Source organism: Centruroides sculpturatus, unplaced genomic scaffold, assembly GCF_000671375.1.
Source record: "Centruroides sculpturatus isolate CEXI.00-Female unplaced genomic scaffold, Cexi_2.0 scaffold224, whole genome shotgun sequence".
Taxonomy (NCBI): domain Eukaryota; kingdom Metazoa; phylum Arthropoda; class Arachnida; order Scorpiones; family Buthidae; genus Centruroides; species Centruroides sculpturatus.
This window is the reverse complement of record NW_019384419.1, coordinates 16,326-23,758: the sequence shown is the minus strand read 5'-3', so window position 1 is coordinate 23,758 and position 7,433 is coordinate 16,326. Positions and strand designations below refer to the sequence as shown.

General features: G+C 30.3%; 1 long non-coding RNA gene across 1 annotated transcript; it reads right to left on the bottom strand.

The window, feature by feature from the left end:
- Window positions 1-1,335: 1,335 nt before the first annotated feature.
- On the bottom strand, window positions 1,336-6,845 carry LOC111619317. Its single transcript, XR_002755729.1, has 3 exons — window positions 6,002-6,845; window positions 1,859-2,456; window positions 1,336-1,748 (listed from the first exon to the last, which is right to left on the bottom strand). It is a non-coding gene; the product is annotated as an uncharacterized LOC111619317 (long non-coding RNA).
- Between the last annotated feature and the right edge of the window lie 588 nt (window positions 6,846-7,433).

Here is a 7,433-nt window from a genome sequence, read left to right as displayed (position 1 = left end):
TCACTCGGTAATTCAAATTCAAAACTCTGAATTGCCACGTGCTTGTACTCGTCGTTTATTCGTTCAAAATTGGTCACGTGATCTCATTAATGCCCCCTCCCGTTCGACAACGTGATATCACGGGACTACAATCACGTGGCATTTCAAATTCAAATTTTTGAATTCCGTTACGTGATTCGTCTTTCAGCGAAACACCTTTTTTTTGTTTTTACATCCTTTTAATCACATAAAATGGACTTTTCCGGGTTAAAAAATTGATTAAAAAAATTAATTTCACATAAAAATCCTCTCCATTTTCTTCGATAAAACTACAAAAGATTAATAATTTTGTAGGAATAAAAATGGCGGACACTTGTTACAAATCGAAGAGAAAGTTGGCTTCTCCACTTTACCAGTCTGTCCGTCTGTCCGTCATGCATTACTCGAAAATATCAGGAGCGCCTATCGTTTATTATATATATAGACCTATATATATATTTTAATAATGGCAGCATTTAATATCTACTCCTTAGATCTATATTGGACTCGGTGCATTTCTTTGTAGAACAGAGTTCATTCTTTAATAATATTCCTTTTTATCTGTTGGCCAGACAGATAGACTAATCGTATCATACAGTAACTGTCAAGTCGTACTTTGTACATCAGCTGATAAGGCTATACATTGTACACGATGGTGATTGTTCGCTTGTTTATATTCTTCCTTTGTATACAGATAAGATTTAAATAAACCATTATTATTATTATTATTATTTTAGTGGACGAAATCGATTTTTTAAAAATACATTTATAAAACCCAATTAACTGTAATTTCCGAACTTAATTAACATTAAGTTTATGTTTTTTAATCGAATTAATTAGGAGGAAATTTTATTTATTCTACAAAATGTAATCAATTAAATGCAGACTTTCGGCTATTTACGTCCACTTAATGAGGTTAGTTAATGATTATAAATCGATCAAACGCGATTAAATTATTTTAATTGAATAAAAATTTTAATTGTATATTGCTGAAGATATAAATTGATTTATAATTAATTATTAGGGAAGATTTTATGATTAGGAGAAGCTTGAAAAAGAGAGAGTATCGAAAGGAGGGGAAATGTGTTTTTAAAAATTAATTAAAATTAAAATTAAATGTTTAAATTCAATTAAAATTTGTTAATTTATCAATTAAAATTAATGATTTTTCTTATCGTCAAGTCACATGTTTGCGTGGAGTATTGATAGAAACGTATTGATAATGGACAAATTAGTGGATGCTGACACGTTGACGATGATGGAGAATGCACAGATTAGGGAATTAATAAATAAATATTCGGCTAATTATTCGTGTTTAGAGTTTATTTTTTAAATAAAATAATAAACTATTCATTATAAATTTTGTTTAATTGTACAGATATTTAACTTTATAGTAAAGTTCAGTTCTTTGTCTTCAGATTGGTTCGGAAGATATTAAGAGGATGGGGCTATATCTCACGAACCAATGGTACGATTTTCTTGAAAATTTCTATAAATATTTTCCGATAAAACATAAAACTTCGTGCAGAATTTCAGAAATTTTCGACTAAAGAGGAAGGAGTTATTAAGCTTAAAAGTCGTGTCCTCCAACACACGCACACACTAATATAATACAGAAATAAAGTCCAAATTTCTTGCATTTCTAGACGTTTGGAGGTCTTCTGAGTCCAAAAACGTAAACATTTAAAGGGTCATTTTTTGGTAGATCGCCATACTCTTCCTCTGTTAGCCTATATAATAGTAAAAGGAATTGAAGATTGGGAGTTCCATAACTATGCTTTATTTCTATGTTTATTTTAATATTTTTTTTTATGTATAAGAACGTTAAGTATCCAAATACCAGTTTCCTGTGTATTTAATTTAGTTTACTCAACTTCCTAATTAGTTTTTAGAGGATCGTCGTAAAGCGAGCCGTTAAATTACCTTATATTCGAGGTTATAAATAAGAATTACGTTCCTGAAAACAACAGCTTTCATTATATAACATCACACAGAAATGATCGAAAGAAAAATACATTAAATAAATATGGAATATACGTGATCAAAGAATACAGTCGTAAAAGCGGGGTTTTAAACGATTTGTTTACAATCTCGCTGTTATAACTCGAGCGGTCGTAAAGCGAGGTTTTAGGAAAATACTAATTTAAGGTGTTCTAATGCTATCTAATGCTGTTATAAAAATAATACCTGCATAAGTTTACTAATTGTAACAGTATACCTTAAGATTTAAGGTTAATTATACGTGAGAAGGTATTATGATATACTTATCTGTTAATTTATTAAAATTATTCGAAGAACCTTGGGGCAAGGACTCACTTTCTCGAAGATTGTTGGATATATACAATTGTAGGACAGATATAATTTCCAGACTCATGACCCATAACAGCTCATAGACTGGCCTATCAACCTGTAACGTCATTAATCACCTGCGATCTGTCCTAAAATACAGAACAAATTCGAAACTTTAGGGTGATTTTCTTAGAAACTTAAAAAAAAAAAAATGAGTTTATGTTCTTGCCTCAAGTTGTCACATTTCTATTTAATTTGTATCCAAGATGAGTTATGCATCTATGTTACGCGTTATAAATCTATATCACGAATTACATTCATGTTATGCACCCATGTTAAGCATTCAAACTGAGTCGACCCCTCTATAACACTGTTGATTTTTCCGTTTTATATGAATTCCATGTTGTACGAGTCACTTAGATTTTACAAATACGTGTGCCGGGCTGTGAACGGCTCACATATTTGTAAAATCTAATTGACTCGTACAACATGGAATTCATATAAAACGGAAGTATCAACAGTGTTATAGGGGGGTCGACTTGTATATTATAGCATCTAAAGGTTGTTGTGTATTCACATTAAGCATCCAAGCTATGTTATAACCTATGTTTATGCATTTAAGATGCCATACATTTACATTATGCGCCCATATTAATCATCTAAACTATATTCTACGTATGTTATTCATCTAAGGGAGGTTATATATTCTCATTAAGCATCCAAGCTATGTTATAGCTATGTAATTTCTATCCAAGATGGATAGAAATTACTTATTTAATATATTTGTAACCGAGAAACTCGCTCAAAAATATGGAAATTTGGACCAAAAATAAATTATTTAATGGAAAAAAATGAAAGAATTTCAGAAAATAAAACAAAAATAATGATAAATACAAATATTTGATGTAGAACAAAGGATTCTTGTTACAAAACTCGAGATAACATTCGCTGGTTTTGTAGTAGCAAAATGTTATCAGGAATCTCCAAGGCAAGGAGAATAACACGCTTTGCCCTATTTGGCACAACAAATTAATTTCCTGAAAGATAACAAAAGCCCAAGAAGAAGAAGAAGAAGAAGAAGAAGTTAAATCATATAAATAAAAGCGTAAAGCAGACTTAAATAGGACAAATTTTTAATTAAGTTATTGAAATAATTACCATAAAAACTTAAATTATAAATACACTTCTCGTTATATACACTTTGCACCTCTTTAAAATTATTTTTTAAATATATTTTAAAGTGTAAATGCTAATTAAATTTCAATTTATAAGGATTAAATCGATGTTAATTGCAATTAACTGGCTTGATGTATTATAGATATACTGTATATCAATTGTACTTAATGCTACAGCAGAATTGTAAATATGAAGTTACTGTTTAATTACAATTAATGTTTTTTTTTAGAAATTTAAATTAATAATTATTAAATCGATGTTAATTGCGTGAGGAAGAGTTGTGGACATCAATTTTCTCGCTTATTTGATTACAGTTTGCTGTTCTTGTAGGTTATCAGTTGTGTTTAACGCTGTTAAATATCTAATTATTTTTAATTATAATTAATGTGGTTTCTATATTCCTTATTAAATAGATTAGTAATTTTATATAGAATATTAGCATAAGTTTTCGTAAATATTTAATAACTTAATCGTATTATTTATTCAGATATTTGTCTTGTAATTATCTCTATTGAAGAGTAACACATAGCTTATATACAATAGAATTCAAACTATATTAAGCATATAATTGAGATTATATATTAACATTAATCATCGGAGTTATGCTACACACCTATATTTACACGTTCAAGATATCAAAATCCATGTTATGCACTCACGTTAAGGTATGTTATGCGCTTATTTTAACCATCTAAGGTGAGTTATATACTTACATTAAGCATTCAAGTTACGTTATAATCTATGTTTACTCATTCAAGATAATATGCACTCTAATCCGTGTTAAGCAGGTTAACATATATGTAGAATATAAGCTTGAATGCTTAACACGAGTACATATAATGAATGAATTAGTAAATATAGATGCATAGTATAACTTGGATGTTTAATGTGTATAGCATTAAGCATCCAAGTTATATTAAAAGCCTGTTTATGCATTCAAATTGCCGTGAATCTTCATGCATTATCTACACTTTCAGTTTTTTCAACGCAACAAACATTCATCGTGCCGAGAAGAAAAACAAATTTTGCTTAATCATAATCAAATTTGTCGAGAAATATTTTTGTTTCTATAAATAACTATTTATTTATACTGTTTTTTTTCAGTTCGATTTAATGAATTATTTTTACTGTTTTATCTTCTGGATGACTTGAGGATATCAATTTGTTTACTCGCTAAACTCCTCTACATCAATTGTTCTTAACGCAATTACATTTGAACTATCAATTCGGTTTGATTATATTATCGTTTCTTACTTCAAAAACAGTATTCAAAGGGTATAAAATTAATTCTAAAAGGTTAATTTTATCCATTATAACGAGCAAAATATATAACATTTTAAGTAACAATTACCTTCAAGTCTTCAGATTGGTTCGGGAGATATTAAGGGTGTGCGGCCATATTTCCCGAACCCACCGTCCGATTATTTTGAAAATTTCCAGAAATGTTTACCTTTAATACTCAAATCTCCATGAAAAATTTTAGGAAATTTCGATAAAAGGCACAGGAGCTATTAAGCTTCAAAGTGGGTAAAAAAAAGCATAACCCCAAACAGATTAACACCCATAAATAAAGGGGAAAACCCCAACTTCTTTGCATTTCTAGGTCTAAAAATGTAAAAATCTTGAGGGTGGGAGTCGTTTTATGATCGATGTCCATACTTTCCCTCTGTTAAATAACAGCCAGGAAAGTAAAATCAGGATTTCTATGTATAGAAACTGGTAAACAACGAAAGAAAAAAACTCTTTGGCTTAAATTTTTCTACATTTGTAACAGGAAAATTTAAGCAGAAAAGTCGTATTCTTAATTTTCCATAATTCTAGTCATGCGCTTCCTGTTTTTTTTACATATCTTTAGCTTTAAATAATGATGCCTGACATAAGCTATGATGTAAAATATGAATTATGAATTGCTCTTACTTCTGCTGCTTAGATAAAGCAAATTATTCAATGTAAACAGCTGCAAAAACGTCAGTTTACACGTTTATTTTCGTGTGTTCACCATTAATTATGAATCTGCATTACATAAAACATTCATACAAACGTTTTTAAATGTATTAAAGTAAAATTTAAATATACCCGAGTAATAATATAAACGAATTTAAGTAATTCATTCTACTTATACTACAGTAAACCTTGATTTAGTGAACCCCTAAATAGCGTATCACTGGTGTGAAGTGTCAATGAATACTAGCGAATGGATCTTCCTTGTAAAACGTTAAACCGAGAACCTTTCATTATTTGTGAGAGTGTAAATGTACGATTTTATATTGTAAACATTGTTATCACCAAATCACATGACTCAAACTCAAGACTTGTGTTTAGAATTGTCATAGTCGTCGTAGTATGACGACGTGTTATGTCATCTTATGCATTGACACCTAAAGATTGTAATTAAAGTACTATATCCGTATTCAAAGCCGTTTAGAGAGGTGTTTAGCAGTCCAAATACAACCAAATCTGGTATGGTGACATTTCAGGACACGTAAAAAAATAAACAAAAATGAGTAACAAGACTCACCAGTGTGGAGTTTTGGCGCTGCAAGCAACGAAGAAGCAGTTTTGTTTTGCATAAGCACACGTGTTTCAACCAAGTTCTGTGTATAAAACTGACGACAATTGTTATGAATGCCATTTTTATCAGTTACGATGGCCAGAACCTTATTTCTTGTGAAGCATTTCTTTTATGAAAACAACAGCAATGGACGTAAGAATTTATGCCGAAGACCATTAACTCCACAAGCTTTCAAGTGATGCTCACTCGAATCGAGTGAGAATCTCTTGAAAGCTTGTGGAAAGCATCTCTTGAAATCTCTTGAATGTATCTACACCATATTTTAATGGTGTGGATACGACTGTGAATTCTATACTAGTGGATCCATTGATGTATCAACAACATATTTGTATGCTCGTCTTTTGTACCAATCTGTATAAAACAATTAGTAAAGAAATTACATTATTGTCAAATTTTAATTGTTAAACAATGAACTTATCCTTATGTAACTAAAGAAGATTTCTTTCATTTTAGTGAAAGAAACAATTCATAACACATGACACATGTCTTGATGAATTCAGATAAAACTAATCCTTGGTTTAAATCTATGCAAATTGTGAGATTTATGCCAACATAAAACATGTCCACCATCTGAATAATAACGTGAAATACGGAAAATTCTACAGAAATATTTGAACCTGAGACTTATAATAAATTTACATTCCGAAAACGTGAATCTTCTTCATTGTAGCAAGTGTAATGTAGATTCTCTCATCACGACTCTAGTGTTTACTACTTACGTACATTTTTTATTATGACATGCCGTATTATGTTGACCATCTTTGTGTTACATTGTATAATTGAAGCTGTATTTCCAACGACTTAATCTCAATNATGGATCTTCACTATAAATTTTAACCAGACCCTTTGATATTTACGATTTTTTTTTATTATTATAAACGCCATTGTTACCACTGCGTACATACTTGACTATTGTTTTTAAATACTTCGATTTAGTGACAGTTACAAAGGCGAACATATTGTAGCAAGTGTAATGTAGATTCTCTCATCACGACTCTAGTGTTTACTACTTACGTACATTTTTTATTATGACATGCCGTATTATGTTGACCATCTTTGTGTTACATTGTATAATTGAAGCTGTATTTCCAACGACTTAATCTCAATTTAACACACTGAGGGTAATAGAACCACGACAGCTCGCTTTACGACGGTATAATGAATCACGATGATTGAAATCGAACCCGGACCAGATTTCATACTTGATCAAGGGCAACGCATATCACGTGATATGCTTGATAAATTATGGCACAAATTTTAGAACATGATCTAGACCTCATAATTTATCACGAATGGTAGAGATTGTACCATGCTGGCTGATCCCGTAGAGTCTTAATAATGGGCTTAACCGTGGATATTCTTGTGCTAATTAATTAGT